Source organism: Anolis carolinensis, unplaced genomic scaffold, assembly GCF_035594765.1.
Source record: "Anolis carolinensis isolate JA03-04 unplaced genomic scaffold, rAnoCar3.1.pri scaffold_9, whole genome shotgun sequence".
NCBI classification, from domain to species: Eukaryota; Metazoa; Chordata; class Lepidosauria; order Squamata; family Dactyloidae; genus Anolis; species Anolis carolinensis.
In genome coordinates this window covers 16,296,297-16,320,392 of record NW_026943820.1, presented here as the reverse complement: position 1 = coordinate 16,320,392, position 24,096 = coordinate 16,296,297, and the positions used below count along the sequence as shown (strand labels likewise).

General features: G+C 41.0%; 1 long non-coding RNA gene across 1 annotated transcript; it reads left to right on the top strand.

Moving 5' to 3' along the window:
• The first annotated feature begins 4,228 nt into the window (after positions 1-4,228).
• LOC134293569 (uncharacterized) lies at positions 4,229-7,225 on the top strand. The gene is made up of 3 exons (XR_010000522.1): positions 4,229-4,400; positions 5,768-5,816; positions 6,975-7,225. It is a non-coding gene; the product is annotated as an uncharacterized LOC134293569 (long non-coding RNA).
• The last annotated feature ends 16,871 nt before the right edge of the window (positions 7,226-24,096 follow it).

Below are 24,096 nucleotides of genomic sequence, written 5' to 3'. Positions count from 1 at the left end.
CTACAACGGATTGGTATCAACACCTAAAAACAACGACCTATTCATCTAACCCTAAAGATATTGTTAGATGACTGGTATCCAGGAGCTACACTAAGAAGAACTTATACAGATGTTATATTAATTACTGAACTATCTTTTTCCACGCTCCAGCAACACTTGAGAAGACTATCAAGAGGGCAGTAAATTCTGCATATTTTTCATTTACTCGATTTGACAAGATTGATATCAAACTAGAGACTACAACAGCTTTATGTTAAGGCTTATGTGAAGGGTTGCCTTATTGTACATCTGCATGTTAAGAACTGTTTCTTTGACTCGATTCAATACTGAGACAGCAATTTTGATTGTTATCAAGTCAACTATAAGACTTTGTTTGGTTTTTATTTCTATTTGACAATATTGGCACTTAAACCATAAATAGGAATAGTTTTTCCATAATATCTTTGCAAGTGTTGCTAAATGTATTCCTTTGTGTTAAAGAACTACACTAATGTAGTGGATGAGAATACAAATAGTGGATACCTTGAGTAAAGTATTCATTGCAATATATACTACTACTAAACGTAAGAGATTCCATAGGGACGGGGCTGTGATCTACTACTGTTTCTAGCCAAACCCAGTTAATATTGATGTTAAATACGACACCATAATTCTCTTCGTTTGCAGCTTGTATAACAAGTGCCACTAAAAGTTGTTTATATAGAAGATAATATTACATCACCTACAGTACTTACATTTCTCTATGGCACTTATGTCCCTTTCCATCTTCTATGTTCAAGTGGTCCCTGACCATGACATTGGTCCTCCAAGTCAGCCATCACCTGCAGTGATGTTGTCCAGGGCAATTGAGGAAAGATGGATGGGAGAAGAAGAGGTAGTAAGACCCATGTCATGGCAAGAGACTGCCACAATATGGGGAAAAACAGCTTTTCATCTATGCTTACAAGTTCTTAGCAGGTAATGTGGATTCTCTCATATACGAGCATATGTTCTAAGGGGCTATAGATACAGCAAGTCTGTGGTGCTTTGAAAGTCCTTTTGGCTGTGAGAAATGATGGGATGGTTCCTGTGTCTCTACAGCATAGAAGAAATGTTAGAGAACACAGTAGGTGTGCTTTCCTGATCCGTAGCTTTTCCAGCTTGGAAACCACACAACACTCCAGTGATTCCGGCCGTGAAAGCCTTCGACGATACATCCAGGACTGGTCAGTCAATCTTAGTGTGCCCACATAGAATTAAAATTAAACGGTAGCATGCATAGAAATGAGGTAGACAATAGTCAAGGATGGAGGAGTGAATCACTTCTTTGGGACCTTGCAGCACTACACACTTCTACCACCATTGTTTTTATAAGCAACCAGGACCCATCCTCCCTCCCTTCCATGGGTTTGTAAATTAAGAGTTCTTCTCTCACACTGGACTTTCCATAGATATTTATAAACCTTTCTTGCTTAGTTTCTCCATACCTCACAACCTCTGAAGATGCCTGCCATAGATGTGGGTGAAATGTCAGGAGAGAATGCTTCTGGAACATGGTCATACAGCCCGGAAAACATACAACAACCCTGTGATCCCGGCCATGAAAGCCTTCAACAACACATTAATTTCTATTTGTTTCACAGTGGATATTCTCAGCCCCACTTGCCAGATTTAGGTTACCTTGGTTCAATATTTGGGTTTTCCATTAATAAAGGGTGTATAAAAAGCCTTTGGTATAACACAGGCCTAGCCGCATGCCATATAACGCTTCATTTTGAATGCTTTTCCAGGAGTCAGCACCACTGAGTAGTTTAAATTCCTAGCACTACATCAGGGTTATGGTACTATGTTACAAAGTTATTCAGAAACCTGATTGGCCATGTTCCTGCGATACATTTTTCTAACCCCGAGATAAAGATCCATGCATCTCTTTACCCTTTAAACAAAAAAGCTATTGTAATAGCATGTAGTGTGACGCATGGCATGAATACCAAAACATGTACATGCGCTGCTAAACTGTTTAAGTATGGAAGAAGTAGTGTCTAATAGCATCAGGAAATTGAAATTTGAAAATTTTTCTCACTCACTTATTTGATGAGAACTGGGCTGCTGACAGGTGAAGCAGAAAGTCATTTTTCAAGTTAAATGCCAAGTGGTTATATAGCATAATATTCAGTCAAAATTAACCACCTCACTGCTGCATTGACATACAGCATATTTAATGGCAAGTATTTCGGAAAAGAAAACTGTAGACCTTGGGGGAGTCCTAGGAAGAAGGTGGAAAAAATGGAAAGAACATTTTGCTAATATTTCAGTTACTTGACTTACAAAAAGAAAAGAAAGAAAATCGGTACTCTGAAGACTCTGATGAAATATTTGTAAAAGCTAAATTAGTTTCGTCAAGTGAACTGTGGAATCATCCAGAATAAATGTATGTACAGATCTAGACCTACTGACCTGGGGAATAATAATAGTGCCCAAAATGTGAATAATTCTGTCCCCAAACGACCCAGATTCCGCACTCAAATCAAGCTACATTCTGCAAGCTCCAAAAATTAAGCAAGATTAGCATACATTGACATGATTTTGCACAATTTACTGTGAAAAAGATTATCTCGCTTCTATCATATTTTAAAATTCAACTAACAACCTTGCAAGAAAGATCCTGATGTTCCCAGGTCTGATTATTAATAATATTTGTCATATTGGCAACAATTTAATGTGGCTTGGCAACATGGGCCATGGTTTCCATTTAAATGCTGGACTGTGTGTGAAAGTCCATGATTACTCATTGCCATCTACCTAAAATAGAAAAATAACGGTCTAAAGAGTTTTACAATAATAATAATAATAATAATAATAATAATAATAATAATAATAACAACAACAACAACAACAACAACAACAACAACAACTATGTGGCCCAAATGATTCATTGGAACTTATGCCTCAAGTACTACCTTCCAGCAGCAAAGAACTGGTGGGATCACAAACCTGCAAAAGTATTGGAGAATGAGCACGCAAAGATACTGTGGGACTTCTGAATCCAGACTGACAAAGTTCTGGAACACAACACACCAGACATCACAGTTGTGGAAAAGAAAAAGGTTTGGATCATTGATGTTGCCATCCCAGGTGACAGTCGCATTGACGAAAAACAACAGGAAAAACTCAGCCGCTCTCAGGACCTCAAGATTGAACTTCAAAGACTCTGGCAGAAACCAGTGCAGGTGGTCCCGTTGGTGATGGGCACACTGGGTGCCGTGCCAAAAGATCTCAGCTGGCATTTGGAAACAATAGACAAAATTACGATCTGCCAACTGCAAAAGGCCACCCTGCTGGGATCTGCACGCATCATCCGAAAATACATCACACAGTCCTAGATACTTGGGAAGTGTTCGACTTGTGATTTTGTGATATGAAATCCAGCATATCTATCTTGTTTGCTGTGTCATACAATGTCGTTGTGTCAATAATAGTAATAATAATAATAATAATAATAATAATAATAATAATAATAATAATAATAATACCTTTATTTTTGTATCCCACCCCATCTCCCCGTGGGGACTTGGGGTGGCTCACATGGGGACGAAGGCCAGTACATCATAAAATACAGTATCAAATGCATTTAAAACAAGAATATATAAAACAAGCATATAAAACAAGCATATAAACAATAAAACATAATGAACAGTAGATGAGGCACTGTTAGGATATTCGATGGGGTCAGGCGATAAAATATATGTGTGTTCAGTCATTCCAATCTCTGGAGCTGGGCCAAATAAAGTGCAGTAGATGGAGATGGGTGGGGACATTGGAGAGGGATAGCATCAAGTATGCTTGTTCAGATGAACGCACACTGAAATAGCCAGGTTTTCAACCCTTTTCAGAATGTGTCCAGAGTTGTTGCTGATCTAATTTCCCTCAGAAGAGAGTTCCAGAGCCAGGGGGGCTGCCGAAAAGAGGGTGTGTTTGAGACGTGTAAAGAGTTTTCTTCAATTGCTCCTATCATCCTCTGCACAGCGTGAAGTGGATAGCAGCACTGGACTGTGTGGACAACAGACCAGTCCCCATTTGATCCATTCTTGCTGTCTACACTGTGTCCACCTTCCACACTGTGTTTTGCCCAAAATCTGTAGCATTCCCCGACTTTCCTTGGAATCAGGCTAGTGCAGTTTGCTCCATGATAAGGACATGGGATCCCTCAATGCCAAGAAGACATGGAGCAGCAATTTCAGTGCCAGTGCAGGGGATTGAGTTCATGTAGATGAGGTCACAGAGAAACAAAGAGAAGACTACTTCACCATGACCAATGATAAGCCTGAGTCTTCCTGAACTCTTTGTGTCTCCTGCCCTATTCTGAACAATGACCTAAATGCCTTACAAATTGATTCCTTGAGGAAGGGGTGGTGGATCAGGTAAGATCTTTCTGTCAAGATTATTCCATTTTATATCCAACTAGCTTGGGCACCTGGCAGTGCCCAGGATATTAGTAGAGGGCATTGAGTTGTTTTGGGATGTGTCATTTAAGTTTGGTCCAGATCCGTCGTCGGCTGCATCCAGTGCTGTCTGGATAAGTGTGAACTACAACTTCCAGATTCCCAGGACAATCACCCCAAAACCCTGCCTGTATGCACAGTTGGGCATGATAAGGCAGGGTGCCAAGTTTGGTACAGATTCGAAGTCGGTTGGGTTCAGTGCTGTCTGTATAAGGGTGAACTACAACTCCCAAAGCCAAAGGAAAATCACCCCAAGACCCTGTGTGTATGCACAGTTGGGCATGATGAGGCTATGTGCTAAGTTTGGTCCAGATCCGACATTGGCTGGGTTCAGTGCTGTCTGTATAAGGGTGAACTACAACTCCCAGAGCAAAAAGTGAGTGAAGCTACTTGGTCCATCCTCCCCCAATCTGCCCCAGGATGGAAAGGGGTTCATGTGGGTTCTGTGTGCCAAGTTAGGTCCAGTTTCGTCACTGGTGGGAGTTGCACTGTCCTGTGGGAGCCATAGCGATTGCAAGTACTACAAATCCCATCACCCATGGTCCATTGTCCCGCAAACGGCACCAGGGCGTAAAGTGCATCATGGGGATTAAGTGTGTCGAGTTTGGTCCAGATCCGTCATTCATGGCGGACGCAGTTGTCCGCGTAAGTGGCGGCCAATCAGAAAGCTGGCACATACTCACATACAAACATACAAACATACATACATACAAACACTGACTAGATATAGATATAGATATAGATATAGATATAGATATAGATATAGATATAGATATAGATATAGATATAGATATAGATATAGATATAGATATAGATATAGATAGAATGCTGTAATTTCCCCTCCTGAATTATCATTCAATGATTTGTAGTACAGACACAGATCTCGAGATGGTTGTTTACATGTGACAAAGTACAGCTTGGTAACAACAGCAGATTCTTGGAAGAAATATGCAAAACTCACCTGTGAAATTGTGCTAATCTAAAATGTTTTTGCTCTGAACACTGAGAAATAAATGCCAGAAAAATAGTTTCTTAATAGAGTTTACAGCTCAGACATCATGAAATGTTTCAAGATATGTTCTGGGGGAAAACACACAATGTTTATCCTCTGATGAGAAAAGCTACAAAATACATTCCTCATTTGTATATCAACATGGTAAATTTTGGGTTGAAAGACCTGTAGCAACCTAATCCTAGCAATAGTGACTTATTTTGATGTTATACCAAGTATTTATCTTTGTTTTTGTCTCTCTCTTTTATTTTGTCTCTTTTGTTTCATATTCCAGATAACATTTTGAGATGCTACTTACTGCCAAAATGAAGTTACAAATATCTGTAAGATGCTAACCTATTTGTTCAGTAATATTCAATAATTGTGGATTTATTTTTTAAAGAAAAGTATAATACATCATATATTTATATTCAAGTTTTTTGGGCTGCTATCTCACAAAGTTTTAAAATAAATTAATTCTTTAGAAAGAGTTCAAAATGATTAACAAGTATTCTTTAAAAATGTCAAAGGACTTTATCACACAAAGCTACTGTTTCACAGCAGCCACACTATCATAGATAGTAGGGTAAAGGTAAAGGTTTCCCCTGACATTAAGTCCAGTCGTGAACAACTCTGGGGGTTGGTGCCCATCTCCATTTCTAAGCTGAAGAGCCGGCATTGTCCGTAGACATCTCCAGGTCATGTGGCCAGCATGACTGCATGGAGCGCCATTACCTTCCCAACAGAGCGGTACCTATTGATCTACTCACATTTGCATGTTTTCAAACTGCTAGGTTGGCAGGAGCTGGGGCTAACAGCAGGCGTTAATTCCGCTCCTGGGATTTGAACCTGGGACCTTTTGGTCTGCAAGTTCAGCAGCTCAGCGCTTTAACACACTGTGCCACCTGGGGCCCATCATAGATAGTAGCTACATATTAATATTGCACCTTTCTTTGTTTGCACAATTGTGCCACTTTGGGAATACATGGTCCTGGGATCACAGTTCTATATATCCTCATAACCCTGCCTTACACCACCCCAGTGTGAAGACACACAACAAGAACAATGCAATACCAGCATAGTTTTCAGAAATGCACTTAAGTTAGTGAGACCTATTTCTGAGTAGCTATGAATAATTTTTTTAAAAAAAGGAAATGTGTCAGGACTGTGTCCCACATCATTTATCTAAGGGTGAGCACAATATTGTTGTTGCACAAAAATATTGCTAAAGTTATGGCACCAAAGAAGAAGAAAAAAGAAAAACAACCACAGAGACCAACTTGAACAAAAGCAGAACTAAGGAAATCATGGGCTTGACCCTAAGGAATAGCCCACCACTACAACCAAAGCAGAAAAATTCTTAAGGCCAAAGCTATAGCTGTCTCTTCCCATCAGTAAAGTCAGGCTTCATAAATGAGCTCCTTGTGAAGGGAGATTATCACAGAGGAAAAGCAGAGATGACTTTTTGTATTTTTCAGATTTCTTCCTTTCTGTCTTGACAGGATCGAGGGAAGAATCCCCGAGAAAGTCACAGACCTATTCAACAGGTGGACAGCTGCCAAGATGATTTCAAAACTCCAAATCACGGTCCATCTTGAAGCTCATGTTAGCTCAGTAAAGATTATTCTCTTGAGATGTCTTATGGGGAGAAACAGATGCCAGGAGAAAACCCAGAATATTTCTGGCCCTTTGCTGTGGTGAGCGTACAAGAAAGGAAGAGACAGCTTCGCGTTTTCTCAATTTATGAGAGCACAGGTTTCATGGGGTGAGTGATCTCTGACTGTCTTGCTGCCCAGATAGTTGGAAATGGACTTAAGTGCTCCACACAGTTCCCTGGCCAGCAGTCCTGTGGAGTTGGGTCTTGGTGCAATTTTTATATATTTCTGGCAATATCTTAGCAAATTATGGCAGACCTGGGGCAAATGTTCTAAAAAAATGAAACAAAAAGTGCTCAGAATCTTATCTAGACCGGATACTCAACTAACCTGCCTGATGCAGATGAGTCCTCTTTCACATTATACAGTTATAGCACTTTGATACCACTTTAAATGCCCTGGCTACATCCTAAGGAGTCCTGGGATCAGCAGTTTAGATTATATTATTCTAAACCCTTGTGATTTGTTCATTAATATTTACTCTATAGGAAATTTATTTTTTTACAAATATAGTAATCTATTGAAACACCAATGGAAATTACAGTTGGGTCCATAGACTTAAAGTCTCTTCAGAACTCAGTTACTAGTCAACCACTGTGAGTGATCCTCACTTTTAAATCATGAAAGATTCCATTTTCTATGATGAAGCTGGACCTCAAGTTAATCTCAATTAGGAATCTACTCAATGAGTCAACTGTTGAACGATAAATCAAAAAGTAGGTAAATTCCATTGTTTCAATAGGTCGATTCTAGATTTCAGTCTTAGTGTGCAATTGTTCAATGACTTAATTATGATGATAGACTAAGTACATATCATTAAGCAGCCTACCCCTGGTTAACTCACATTAGATGGCATGCGTTGTGTGGATGGACATAGGTAAAGGTAAAGGTTTCCCCTGACATTAAGTCCAGTTGTGACCGACTCTGGGGGTTGGTGCTCATCTCCATTTCTAAGACGAAGAGCCAGTGTTGTCCATAGATACCTCCAAGGTCATGTGGCCGGCATGACTGCATGGAGTGCCGTTGCCTTCCCACCGGAGCGATACCTATTGATCTACTCACATTTGCATGTTTTCGAACTGCTAAGTTGGCAGGAGCTGGGGCTCCCGGGATTTGAACCTGGGATCTTTTGGTCCACAAGTTCAGCAGCTCAGCGCTTTAACACACTGTGCCACCAGGGGCCCGTGTGGATGAACATAGGCTGATGCAATCCCCACATTGCATTAAATAGCTATTTAGAACCTCCCTCAATGATCTATTTTCAATGGACTGTGAGAAAGGAGAGTGGCAAAAAGCAAAAGAATTCACAAAATAATAATAATAATAATAATAATAATAATAATAATAATAATAATAATAATAATAATAACAACAACAACAACTTCATTTTTATACCCCGCCCCATCTCCCCGAAGGGACTCGGGGCGGCTCACATGGGGCCATGCCCGATACAACAATCAAAAAACCAATCACAAAGCCATAACACAATTAACGCAATAAAAACATCAACATCAATAAAAACAATCATTAAAATGAGCATGAATCGTGCAATAAAAGACACTGCGCAGTGCTCTGGTGCAAAATGTGAGAACCGTGCAACCTTCCATACTAAAAAATGAATGCAAAATGAACCACAGAATCCACTAGTACTAGGTCTTCCTTGTTCTGAAACAACAGCAGGCTTGCAATGCCTAGATGTCTTGACCTGACAGAATCTAGCACCATGTCTGGTTGGGCACACAGAAGCTGCTGCTCTCAAAATTCATGGAGATATTTACGTATCTGCCTTTTGAAAGTGATGCATGATGATGATGAAAGGTATGCAAATGAAAAAGAAGAAGGGAAAACGCATTTTAGTGCATATAGATGCATATAAGTGGCTTTCTATTAGCATGCCTTGTAGAAAAATGCATATTATTTTGTGTATTATTTTCAGCCCAGAATCTGCTAACTTAAAAAAACCCAAAAGACAAACGTGCAAATGATGGTGTGGATGAGAACATTGAACTTGCTGAAAGATATGCAGTGCAGATCATGTTCAATTCATACTTTACTATTCTAATTTGCTGTTGAACTGCAAATCTCAATAACAATCACTAGTATAGATAATAGTGAGGGTTGTTGGGAAGTGCATTCCAACAATATCTCAAGGGCCACACAGATTCCTACTGCAATGGATAAGCTCTATTGTAGTTATCATAGTTTCATCTTGTAAAAATAGGGGCAAAGTGGTGTGGCTTTGATTATATTTTCATGTCCAGTGCTCTACAAGATGTAAGGCAGTCCTTGTACAAGCTGGATGCACCTCATATATGTACAAGGGTATCTTTGAACCCAACCTATCGTGGCAAGAAGGTGCTCTTCCCTATTCCACATACAAAGGCCACTTTGATAATGATGAGTTGACGTGTGATGAGATAGTATTTCTCACCAAATACAATATTGTAAACTAATCTAGGAGATCTAGGAAAAAAAGATCTTTTCTTTAGTTATGTCCTCAAAAAGTGGGGCATCTTGAGGGTTCTGGAGAAACAACCAGGTTGCTCTTGTTTTCTCCTTAAATCAGTTATTTGATACAATCATGTCACTTTGCCTACATAGTAGGCCTGGCCTTGCTCATGGGGCACTTAATGGAGTTATCTTGCATTCACAAGTGTGATATCCTGGTCAAGTATATTCAGTTTGCTCCATAGCCTGAGGATGGACTTGAATTCAAGCTTCAAAGATTGATTGATTTATTTATTTATTTCAATTATTTATACCCCGCCCTTCTCACCCGAGGGGACTCAGGGCGGCTTACAAGTGGCAATTGATGCTGTTACACTGATATACAATAAACTAAAATGATTAAAACAGTTAAAACAATCATAAAATAGTCATAAAATAGTCATAAAATACAATATACAAAGTTTAAAACAATGCAAAGTGCTTATGCCATTCATCCACCAGACGTTATACAAGAGCCGTAATTCAGACCGAGTCGAAGCCAACACATGCTTATTCTTCAAATGCCTGTGTATATAGCCAGGTCTTCAGTTTTTTTCTGAACCCCAAAAGGGATGGGGCCTGCCGAATGTCACTGGGGAGGGAGTTCCACAGCCAGGGAGCCACCACCGAGAAGGCCCTGTCTCTCGGCCCCACCAGCCGTGCCTGTGAGGCGGGTGGGACCGAGAGCAGGGCCTCTCCAGAAGATCTTAAGGTTCTTGTGGGCTCATAGGGGAAAATACGTTCGGACAGGTAAATTGGACCAGAACCGTTTAGGGCTTTGTAGGCCAAGACCAGCACTTTGAATTGGGCTCGGTAGCATATCGGCAACCAGTGGAGCTGGCTTAACAAGGGAGTAGTATGCTCCCTGTAAGCCGCCCCAGTTAACAATCTGGCTGCCGCCCGTTGTACTAATTGGAGCTTCCGGGCCGTCTTCAAAGGCAGCCCCACGTAGAGCGCGTTGAAGTAATCCAGCCGGGATGTGACCAGAGCGTGGACCACCGTGGCCAAGTCAGACTTCCCAAGGTACGGGCGCAGCTGGCGCACAAGTCTCAGTTGTGCGAAGGCTCTCCTGGCCACCGCTGAGATCTGGGGTTCCAGGCTCAGCGATGAGTCCAGGAGAACCCCCAGACTGCAAACCTGTGTCTTCAGGGGGAGTGCGACCCCGTCCAACACAGGCTGTAACCCTATACCCTGTTCAGCCTTACGACTGACCAGGAGGACCTCTGTCTTGTCTGGATTCAATTTCAATTTGTTAGCCTTCATCCAGTCTGACACAGCGGCCAGACACCGGTTCAGGACCTGAACAGCCTCCTTAGTGACAGGTGGAAAGGAGTGACAGAGCTGGACATCATCTGCATACAGATGACACCTCACCCCGAAACTCCGGATGATCTCTCCCAACGGCTTCATGTATATGTTGAACAACATGGGGGACAGTATTGAACCCTGCGGGACCCCACAAGTCAATGGTTGTGGGGCCGAGCAGGTGTCCCTCAATGACACCATCTGGGATCGACCCTCCAGGAAGGACCGGAGCCACTGCAGAACAGTACCTCCGAGCCCCATCCCAGCAAGGCGCCCCAGAAGGATACCATGATCGACAGTATCGAAGGCCGCTGAGAGGTCCAGCAGAACACACTCCCCCTGTCCAGCTCGTGGCATAGATCATCGACTAAGGCGACCAAGGCTGTCTCGGTACCATGCCCCGGCCTGAAACCAGACTGTGCCGGATCTAGAAAATCAGTGTCAACCAAGAATGCCTGGAGTTGCGCGGCCACCACACGTTCCACGACCTTGCCCAGAAAGGGAAGATTGGAAATAGGCCGATAGTTCTCCAATTGAGTGGGGTCCAGTGATGGCTTTTTCAACAGCGGTTTGATCACAGCCAATTTAAGGCTTGCTGGAAATATGCCATCTTGAAGGGAGGCATTCACCACCGCCTTCACCCACTCGGCCAATCCCCCTCTGGCTTCTCTCACCAGCCAGGATGGGCAGGGGTCTAGGATGCATGTGGTAGCCCTTGCCTCTCCAAGCACCTTGTCCACATCCTCGAGCTCAACCAATTGAAAAGAATCCATCAAAATGGGACAAGAAGATGCTCGTGTTACATCCCCGGAGACTGCCGTTAATATGGTGTCAAAGCCAGAACGGATCAGAGCAACTTTGTCCGCAAAAAACCGAGCAAATGCTTCACAGCGGGCTGCCGAGATGTCAGGGATCCCATCTTGAGAGATGGGATTTAACAAACCTCTGACAACCCGAAACAGCTCCGCTGGACGGTTTTTGCAGACGCAATATTAGCTGCGAAGAAAGCATTCTTTGCAGCATCTATTGCCGCGGCATATGTCCTTAGGTAGGAACACAGCCGTGTTTGGTCTGATTCGTTCTGCTTCGAACGCCACACACACTCTAGTTCCCTCTTCTTTCGCTTCATCGCTGCCAACTCCTTGGTGAACAAAGGAGATGGTTTAGCTCGGGTACTCGAGAGGGGACGTTCTGGAGCGATAATGTCTATTGCCCTGGCCACCTCCCCATTCCAGAGAGAGACCAGAGCATCGACAGGATCACCAACCGAGGCAGCGGGAAACTCCCCAAGAGCCATCAGGAATCCATCTGGATCCATAAGCCTCCTGGGGCGGACCATTTTAATAGGTCCTCCACCCCTGCGGAGGTTAGGTGGTGCAGTCAGCCTAAACCTGATCAGGTGATGGTCGGTCCATGGCAAAGGGGCGATGGTAAGCTCCTCCACACCGCCACCTTCCTCTCATCCCTGGCAGAAAACCAAGTCTAATGTGTGTCCCGCTCTGTGGGTGGGACCAGATACCAATTGGGACAGTCCCATGGTGGCCATGAAGTCCTGAGCTGCACCAGACAGGATGGTCTCAGCATGGGCATTGGAGTCCCAGCGGCTTTTGGTGGATATCCAAATTTACCATATCAGGAGGCCGTTTTAGATCTACGAGAAATCTTGTTCTCTCCCTACGTCGAATTAATTTTGGCCTCCCTTTCCCGTATCTCTCCCTCCCCTGAATTACTTCGATGCCCCCCCCCCCCGGCCAGTGGACTCCCATCCCCCCCTTACAAGGCCCCTCTCCCTTTCCTCCAACATCTGGCTAGCCCTGGCTGTAGATGTAAACAGAACCACAAGAACCCTGTTATTAAACTGAATCCTGCTTTGCTCTCCTTTGGAGGCCGCTCCTATCTCTCCCCCCCCCCCCCTTTTGGGAGTTACTAAGCTAAGCGGACTAAGAGCTTTATAGCTCCCTCCATCCTTAATCTATATCCAAAGTACACAATGTTAGGGGCAGGGTGGGGTCCAGTTCAAAGGTTACTCTCAACTACTGGGGATAGGAAACAAACAAAAAGCTTAAGAAGCAGTAAGGGTTCACAATTCTAAGGTGCCAGTGGCTATAGCAGCATCACACAGTTTATGATAATAAACTAGAAGAGGTCCCACACAGTGGCGCTCGGCCGGGGAATGGCGTCGTTTGTAAAACCAAACCAACAAGATGGACACGCCGCAACCCGGGACAGATTCTCTGTTCTGGCAGCAGGGCAAGGCAGCAGGATCAAGCAGTAGGCCTGTTTGGCAGTAGTTTTTGCAGTTCTTGTGGTCCAGAAGGCAGGCAGCAGGAAAGATGTTGTAGAAGCTCTGACCTTCTGGACTGTTTCTGCCACTGGAGTCAGGAGGCTCTTAAAGGGTCCAATGACCCACACCCACAAGCAGCAGCCCCCAAGTGGAAGCTACAGCAGGTGCAGGGAACCACGCCCAGTTTGTAAGTAGGCCTGTTTGGCAGCAGTCTTTGCAGTTCTTGTGGTCCAGAAGGCAGGCAGCAGGAAAGATGTTGTAGAAGCTCTGACCTTCTGGACTGTTTCAGAAGATCAACATTCAATACACTTTGGCATCACATCACACAGACAAGATGTTCCCTAAATTGAAGGTCCATCAGAGAGAAGTGAAATAGCCAGAATGTATTAGACAGGTGAATGTAAAACAATAAAGTGCTTGGGAATCTCTCTCTACGTTTATTTATTTATTTATTTATTTATTTATTTATTTATTTACAGTATTTATATTCCGCCCTTCTCACCCTGAAGGGGACTCAGGGCGGATCACATTATACACACATAGGGCAAATATTCAATGCCCATAAACACATCAAACAGAGACTGAGACAGGTAGACGCAGAGGCAATTTAACTTCTCCTGAGGGGATGTTTGATTCTGGCCACAGGGGGGAGCAGCTACTTCATCATCCACTCTGATGGCACTTCCTCATTCCAGGTCGTAAATTAGTTAAACTTGCCTCCCCACTTTTATAAGTGGTACCTTATTTCCTACTTGATAGATGTAACTATCTTTCGGGTTGCTAGGTCAGCAACGAGCAGGGGCTATTTTTAATTTTTAATTGACGGGTGCTCACCCCGCCACGGGCTGGCCTCGAACTCATGACCTCATGGTCAGAGTGATTTATTGCAGCTGCTCAACAGCCTGCTCCACAGCCCGGCCAACATATATGTATGTGTGTGTGTGTGAGAGAGATAATTTGTTTGTATGTAAATTTGTACTTTAAAGGCTCCTAGATGGCTTGATGGATCTGGACCAAACTGGGTACACATGACCTTCACTATCCAAATTAAAATACTGGTAAGGTTAAACATAGTCCCCCAGTCATAAAAATGAGGTTATCAACTCTCACAAGAGTAGGGTCATTCACAAGCTCACATATACAAATCTTGCAATGACTGACATTGCAAGAGAAGTTTAGTCTATGGGGATGCTTTTTGACCCAACCTGAGATGAATGAAAAGAAATGTCTGAGAAACTGAATGCCATTGGTGAAAGAAAGGACGCTTTGAGGCATGAAGGAAATAATAGCATTTAGAGAGAAATAAGGTGATACATTGACAGGGAGGTGTCAATGTCATTCTTCCAAGAGTGGACTCTTTCCTCAGCAGAAGTTGGGTTCTTTTCCTCTGCTAAAGAGGGGAAAAACTGGTTGTGTGGAAATAGGACCCATCCTTCATATCCTTTGGCATCAAAAGCAAGATGCCCAGATCCCTCTCTAGGTACAACTAGGTCAGGTTGGTTTTGTACCCTGGATCCCATCACATGACACACAGCTCCATGCTGTCTGCATCCCAAATTGTTTAGGATGGGGAACTCTGAACACAGGAGACTACCCATATTCAGATTTAAAATGCTGGGGACAGCATGGGAACAAGCCAGAAAGGTACACTTTCCGGTAAGTGATAGGCAAGTGAGTGATGTAGGAGATACAGGTTTCTGGGTGACAGATTTGCCCCGCAACCCCATGATGTGCCCCACTGCTCTATGGATTCATCACTTCATGTACCTCAATGTGATCTCTCCCATTGAGGTCCATCTTCTGCCACCCCACGTCCTTTCCCCATAGTGGTCTGTCTTTCTCGTGTTTCTGACTTTTTTTAAATCAATTTTTATTAATGCTTTTCAACATAAAATTAAAGTAGGACCGAAATATAACATCAGGAAAGAGAGGAGGAGGAGGGAAAAGAAAGGAAAAAAACCATATGAAAAACATATACAAAAACATATACAAATTTTTACAAAATTTCTGTGACAGGAAGGTAAGGAAGGGGGGGAAGGAGAGAGAGAAGAAAAACCAAAATTAATAATAATAATAATAATAATAATAATAATAATAATAATAATAATAATAATAATACAAAAAAGAAGGAAAAAAATCCAAAACAAAAAAAATTGACATAAAATTGACTTCCATCTTTTGCACAGTATCTTATATGAAAACAGTTTTACAATCTTTTTCTCAACCATCTCTATCTAGTGTCTCTATATTGCATATTGCCTTTTATTTACATTCTCAGTTGCTTTGCAGACTTTATCTTCTAATACAGTTTGGTTAGATAATCACCTTGTTTTCCTCTTCCTTCAAATAGTTTTTAACCATTTCCCAGTCTGTCTGTTTTTTTCGGTCTGCCTTGGCTATTTTGTAATAAATATGTTAATTTATCATTATTTACCAGATCTTATTTATCCAACATCTTACTTCCGGTATTTCTTTATCTTTCCAGTATTTGGCAAAATTCATTCTTGCTGCGGTAGTAAGATAATTAAATAGGATTCTGTTTCTGACATTTAGAGTTGAACGTGCAGACCGAAAGGTCCCAGGTTCAAATCCCGGGAGCAGAGTGAGCGCCCACTATTAGCTCCAGCTTCTGCCAACCTAGCAGTTCGAAAACATGCCAATGTGAGTAGATCAATAGGTACCGCTCCGGAGGGAAGATAACGGTGCTCCATGCAGTCATGCCGGCCACATGACCTTGGAGGTGTCTATGGACAACACCGGCTCTTTGGCTTAGAAATGGAGATGAGCACCAACCCCCAGAGTCAGACATGACTAGACTTAATGTCAGGGAAAACTTTTACCTTACTAGAGTTGAATAATACTAATACCCCACTCCTCAAAGGACACTCTGGGCTCCATTTCTATTAGAGCCCCATGGGGAGAAGATGCAAAGAAGATTGTGTCTGATGAGGTCCTAAAATTAAGGGGAGGGGGAGGCTTTGATTGTGTGTTCCAACCTGGCAGAGGGTTGGACTGGATGGCCCTTGTGATATAAATAATAAAAATTGCATATAGCTCATGGAAACCAGAGGAATTGCAATCATCCACAAGCAAATTGGAAACGAAGTGCATTTCTCTACAAATTTTTCAGTATTGTTTGGCAGTAGCTTAGCTTTGTTGTAGCTCTGTTATAATATTCAACAAAATGTGGTTTATCTTGTCAAAGGATGCAGTAATGAAAGAATTGTGAATGTATCTAGTTTATCAGCATGTCTCTGTTTATTGGTTATCACTAGATGCATTTTTTTCTTGAAAGGATGTCTGAAAGTTATTTTGATGAAAATATAAGGACTTAAAGCCAGCAAATATACACACAAACACACATTTTTTGCTGATTGTGATATTTCTTGTAGTTTTTTTTACACTCAGTAGTATACTTAGGTTATAGATGATGTGGAGCTAATGCTTTTGATGAAAAAGAAAGACACTGGGAATAGAATCCATTATTGTTAATACTCAGGAAACTTCAACCCTCTGTATGTCTGTTTGTGTAAATTGTCTCTCAGGGGGATGATGCTGAACCAATACTTATAAGTCAATGACATGTGTAAACATAATGTTTCGATCAAGTGCTGAAAGACAGTTGCTAATATGAAGATCACTTAGAATATGCAAAAATGTCTAACAAAAATACTATGTTCTTAATAGCCTCACCATGAATGGTTACTGAAATCTGTACAGTCATGATGGGTCTAGAAAATGGTAACTAACACAGCCAGCCATGTATATCGATTGGTGTTTAAAGGCACAAGACACTCTTGAAGTGAAAAACCATGAAAAATGAAGAAAGTGCTATTCTTTTTACCTGCATGAATACATCTCTAGGAATTCCTAGGTCTTCCAATACAACTCTATGGTCAACCTTTGTTGGAAATCATAACACTTTCCATTTCAAATGAATTGTGAGGGTGCTTGTCCAGATATGTCTCTGTTTTCATCTGGATGGTAGACGACAATACTGTCCTTCAGAATCAGCTTTCCTCCCTCTTATCTTGCTCCTTTTTTTAAAGTTCACATTCTTCTTTTTTATAAGTTCATTTGAGGGGAGAGGATAACGCCCTGCAGGCTTCTTTTATACCACTTTGACACAAATAATTCTTTAAAAGTCTGCCAAACTAGATCCTTATGGGTTTTTATAAGCCTGCAGATTCTTTCTTTTTCCCTGAATGAATGAGATGATATTTCCATTAATAACAAAATTATACTCACAATATTTTCTGTAAAGGATTACTTGAAAAGACTAGTTTTGCTTGAAAAGCAAGCTTTGCGGTTTTCCCTCGAGTAAAAAGAGGGGGAGCTCTGACCCTGTTCCTTGCTTATGTTTAAATGAAAATAACAGGTCAGGGATAACACAAAGTAATTTAAAGGACTAATGCTGCAATACATGGGATTGCCCACAGCTACACCTTACAATCACCCAGTTCGTATTTTAGGTCCTGCCACAAGAGTTCATAGTATTTTACAAGTCTATGTTCCATGTCAGTGGCTGACTGTAGAGTTGAATATCAGTCCTATTTAAATCTGCAAGAAAATAGCTGCAGGTGACATAACCTTTCATGTAGTACCACTGTGTACATATACAAATAATTGAGGCTCTTGACCCCGTCGACGCGCATACAACTGTAAGTACAAACTTGACATTTTGATACTGCTTGTAGCCTTTCCCGTTGTTATTTTCTGTTTCAATAATCCATTGCAGGTAGAAAAATGAAAGAAGGAAGCATGAATGATTAATGCTGTCAAGCTAAAATAATGTATTTAGAAAAATCTATAAATCTCTTATTTGTGGCATTTTAAAACTCAACGCGACAGTCTTCAGTGCCACATTGCCTCTTTGGAAGCAGATAGATGTAAGCATTTTGCAGCCATCCGAGCAAACAATGCTCTACACCCCATTCCCTCTCGGGCAGAAAAAAAAATAAACCTCAGCTGTATACTTCCTTTTAGAATTTCAGCTAAATATTGAAAAGCAATCACACATATACAAATACACATATAGGCCATCCAAGTTATGAACAAGATAAGTTCTGTAGTTGAAATTGTTTGTAAGTCAGAACAGGGACATTTTAAAGTTAAACTCTTGCCAAATAAATATATATGTTTGCTTTGGATTGCATATGGAAGAGTTAACACCCCTGTGACATTTGACCTGCTGTTTGTGCCCCTGTTCAGAAGATTTCACTTCACTTTCTGCCCCTTTGAGAATTGAATTTTGGAAAATGTGGACTGGGTTGGACTGGACACATTTTGGAAAATGTGGCTTGTTGTGGAAAGGATTGGAGATAAAGCTTCAGTGGAGCCCCCTTTTCCCCATGATAATAACTCTTCCAGGACTGAATTTCCCTTCCTTCTGAGTGGCAGATTTCTCTCACTTCTTGTTGTCCCAACCCCTTTCTTAACTAGGAGTCATTTGTAGGTGTGTGCAATTATGTTAAACTCCATTCTGTTTTCGGTATCTGGATTTTGGTGGACCCCTGGATCCATTTTTCGGGAGCCTCCTGAATTCAGTCAGGGAAAAAAAATCGGTTTTTCGATCCTGCAACCAAAAGATCCAGGAAGATCCGACCCATTGGTGGCCATGGGGAACTTACGAGGCTCCCCTTTCTGTCATTTTTAGAACATCAGTCTTAAAAAACCACCCTTTCTGTGATTGTTTCCTCTTACTGTGTATCCTTCAATAAGATCTGGATTAAAGGCATCCAACTTAAGAAACCACCCTTTCTGGGATTGTTTCCTCTTACTGTGTATCCTTCAATAAGATCTGGATTAAAGGCATCCAACTTAAAAAACCACCCTTTCTGTGATTGTTTCCTCTTACTGTGTATCCTTCAATAAGATCTGGATTAAAGGCATCCAACTTAAGAAACCACCCTTTCTGGGATTGCTTGACCTCAAAACACTTTCAATGAAGCTGAGTTAAGGGAGCCACACCATCTGAAGGAGAATTAGCCATTCTTTTAAAAAGATATCAATTACCTCCTCATTTTATGCCGGCTTTAGAAATGGTAAGATATATCCTCTCACTCACATTTGAAGCTTGCCTTGGGTGAAGGGCATCATCGGTGGCAGTTTCTTAAGTGCGTAGAAAGTAAACTGCTTATTTATTGCTATTTGAGTAAAAAAGCAAGCCAAGTCATGCAGAGCTGCAAGCAGCACTGAGAATTTAGATCACCAATCTTTTTCTCTCAGAAGCCTGCTCGTAACAGAAAAATGAAAGCCCAACTTGGCTAAAAGACACGTCATGACTTTTTTCTGTTCTAATTGGCTCAACAGGCAGGGCTCATAGGGAAACCACTGGGGAGGGGGGTCTGCCTCTTTGTACTCTGCATATAGCTGAAAGAAACAGAAAGCAGTTGTATTTGAAAGCCACGTGGTCTGTTGTAGACAGAAAAAAATGGTGTTGGAGCCTGTGCTGTTACAGCTGATAAAAGGACGGAAATAACCAAAACACCTGGAGCCCGTTTTGAAAAACGGATCCGTGCACAACCCTAGTTGTTTGTGAGTTGGATGTTTGTAACTCGGGGACTGCCTGTATGTATATGTGTGTGTGTACATGCATTTACATACATATGTACACTTCTATAGGTAATCTGGGTATGTTTGTGTGTATATATGTGTTAAGAACAAGCATGGTATAATGGTTTCAGGGTTGGAATATATGAGTTCAGTTCCCAGGAATCCCAACACTCCAAATCTCCTCTTAACAAACCTTGCTAAGAAAGTCCTCTGATAGACTCACCATAAGTCAGAATTAACTGAAAGATAGACAACAACATAGATAGATAAATAGATATAGATATAGATATGAGAGAGAGAGAGCGCATCCTCAAGTATTGCAGCAGCAAAAGGAGATGGCAAGCTTGCTACACGCTTGTGGCACGCTTGTTACAATACCTCCAAAAGACAGCTCACTTTCTCCCCTCTTTCCTCCATGTCCTTCCCATCACTTTTATGTCATGCCTCCTTAAATTGTAAGCCTGTGGCCAAGACCTGTTTTTATTGATTATCTGTAAACTCCTCTGAGAGACTTTTCAATTGAGGAGCAACATGAAATATATATGAAATCAATAGAATAAATATTGGATCTATACTGGCATAAAACCAATTGCTAGTCCAAGATGGCTAAGTCCTCTCAATCAACAGAACTTGTATAAGTGTTAACTTACCAAGTTCCCATTGATTCCATGAGTCTACTCAAGTTAGAACTAAGAATTGGATTAAAATTTTAGGTCTACTGTCTTTTTTTATATAAAACTATGTCTTAGGGCAGCTCTAAACAAACCATTCGAGAACCATCACTAGGTTTCTGCATGATCCCACCACTACAAAATTCAGAAAGTCAATGTTTAAGGTTTCCTACTTTTAATGGAGCCTCTGGTGGCTCAGTGTGTTAAAGTGCTGAGCTGCTGAACTTGCAGACCGAAAGGTCCCAGGTTCAAATCCGGGAAGCGGAGTGAGCGCCCACTGTTAGCTCGAGCTTCTGCCAACCTAGCAGTTCGAAAACATGCCAATGTGAGTAGATCAATAAATACCGGTCCAGCAGAAAGGTAATGGCGCTTCATGCAGTCATGCCGGCCACATGACCTTGGAGGTGTCTACAGACAACGCCGGCTCTTCAGCTTAGAAATGGAGATGAGCACCAACCCCCAGAGTTGTTCACGACTGGATTTAACATCAGGGGAAACCTTTACCTTTACCTACCTACTTTTAATGTGATTGTCTGCGTCCATAAATGACCATAGTAGAGACACAGATGATTCTGGGAAGGGCTACACTTACATATGGTAGTCCAAGCAACTGCTTTTAGTATCCTATTGGTAATGCCACACTTATTGGTTAGCCTTGTCTCCTCAGCGCCCCAAATTTGCTTTAAAATGTAATTTTGCTCAGCCAATGGGCTTGAATAATTCAGTGTAAAATGTAATAGCTCTGTCAGGCCCCAAGTGCAGCATGCTAATTTAGGATTTTAAACAATAATCCCGAATAAATGGAAATGTCATTAAAAAAGGAAGCCTTTATTTTAAATTAAGTGCATAAAGGGACATCTTGAATCAACACGGGCCATTACAGATACTCCTGGCACGAGCAAAGACTTACAAATGTCACCACTATGAGTGAGCAAAGAAGAACGTAATGCACGATTTCGAACAAAATGGAAAAAAGCACATTTTGTATCACAGATACTTATACATTTCACATTGCAAATCCTGATATAATCAGATATACAGTACAGTCTAATTTAGCCACAAAGCCTGAAGGACATCTAAAACATTTGGATAATCAGGAATTCAGATTTAATTTGAGGAACAGAGGGGGAAGGACAAGAAATACATTCATTTGGCTGAAAACAGCTCTGGATTGGCTCAACGTGGGATCATGCCAGGGCTGATTATGTGCCACTTATAATCCCTAATCATGCAGCAAATATATTTCCGTTGATTCCCTATCACCACCTTTAAAGTTGTATAACCTGCCTTACTCACAACAGCTCAGGTTAAGAAGCAACTTTAGGAATTAAGTAGTTTCACACATTATGATGAAAACCTTTCATACAGAAGAATTAAAGAAAGCTCGGTGAATAAAACCTGGCAAGCCTAGCTGCTTACAGACAATATCTTTGGTCATCCAAACTAATGTTTTGGATTGTCATTACTGGAGAGTCGGTTTCTGAATTATGGCCTCAGAAGAAATGGGAAGGAGAATGTGGGGCAAAAGTCTAGACAGCATGTTTCCACATAACACCATCCCATTATTTTGTCTTCAATCTGAACCATCCCACATTCAGAAGCATTCTTAAAGTATGCTCGCACCACACAATTATAATGCGTTGATACCACTTTGATACTACAGTCATGCCTCTTTTATTTCAGATTCCTGATATTTGTAGTTTTGTAAGGTACTTAGAATGCTCTGCCAGGGAATCAAACTCATAGCTGTGAGGTGCAGATACAACTTAATACTTTAGCTGATAACTAATGCGCTACAATTACATTTAAAATCTACCCATGTTACATACCACACACTCATTGCTGCCCAAGATAGCTTTTAGTAGCTTGTTTATGAAATAGGATTTTTTTAAAAAAAATAAATCCCAGTCAAATCAACATGGTACTTCTGATCTCATCTAGTCAACTTCATTTTGTAGAAGGAGGTGACACCACAATTCAATAATACTATACTCCCAACAGACAAGCAAGGAGTAAGGATTCAAGATTCTTTCAGGCATTTGTGCCTATAGAAGGAAAGTCTACAGATGTTCAGCTGGTCATACATTGGTCCCTATGTGAATCAGAACATCAATAGAATGGGACTCTCTTCTGGGTTTATTTATTTATTCATTTACAGTATTTATATTCTGCCCTTCTCATCCCGAAGGGGACTCAGGGTGGATCACATTGTACACATATAAGGCAAACATTCAATGGCATATAACATAGAACAGAGACAGAGACAGACACAGAGGCAATTTAAACTGTCTCCAGCTTCCAGCTTGATTCCAGCCATACTTGATTCCAGCCACAGGGGGAGCAGCTGCTTCGTCATCCACTGCGACAGCAACTTCCTCATTCCAATGGTGGCTGGATGATTTTTTTTACGGTGTCGTAAATTAGCCTCCCCACATATAAGTGGTACCTAAATTTCCTACTTGATAGATGCAAATATCTTTCGGGCTGCTTAGGTCAGCAACAAGCAGGGGCTATATATATCTATATATATATATATATATATATATATATATATATCTATATCTATATCTATATCTATATCTATATCTATATCTATATCTATATCTATATCTATATCTATATCTATATCTATATATATATATATATATATATATATATATAATTGTTGGGTGCTCACCCTGACACGGGCTGGTCTCAAACTCATGACCTCTTGGTAGAGTGATTTATTGCAGCTGGCTGCTAACCACCTGCGCCACAGCCTGACCCCTGAAGTCAATGTCTGTAAAGCAATATAACGAAGCCAGATTTTGGTAAATGTTGCTTTAACATTTACTTTAACAGTTGTTTTAACACTTGAGTGTTAAAGCAACTGGATTCCTGAACTCAAATAGGAATGGCCAAGGCCTCAGAATATATTTTATATAGTTTCTTTGTATCTTTTCAAAACTTGAATACTTTCTTTTGCTTTGTATATTTTAATGTATTCCAGACCAATATATATTTTAAGACATTTTGAGTTCTTCATATTACAATTATTTTTACCCAAGAACCACAAACTAAAAAAAAACAACTATCAATTGAATGAATAAATGTATTTATTAAGAGTTTAGCTTCAAGCCATCCCACCAAGTCTCATGCTAGATCAAAACACACACACACATCTTTTAGCTTGCATTATATATTATATTGCATTCTATTTAAAAAGTGCTAACAAGAAAAAAAATAGAAATAAGAATAAATAAGTATAAAGAGCTTCAAATAAGACTCCAATTTACATTACTAAAATTAAGTCAATAACCATATAAATAGACTGTACCATTCATAAGTCAAGCATTTATTCAAAAATGTCTTATCTCTTGATTAATGTAAATATTACATTGGAACCAATTCCCACACTGATGTTGAAGCATCCTATTATTTGATTTTACAAAATCAATTTGCTCAGCTATATTAACCAGTTTCTTGAAAGTACACAAGTATCAGGGAGTACAACAGGTTAAGTATTTGTGTTGGAAGTACAGCCAAACTTTTAGGAGCCCCCAGTGGCACAATGGGTTAAACCCTTGTGCCAGCAAGACTGCTGATTTGAATGTTGGATTACTGACCTGAAGGTTGCCAGTTCAAATCCAGGGAAAGTGTGGATGAGCTCCCTCTGTCACCAGATATT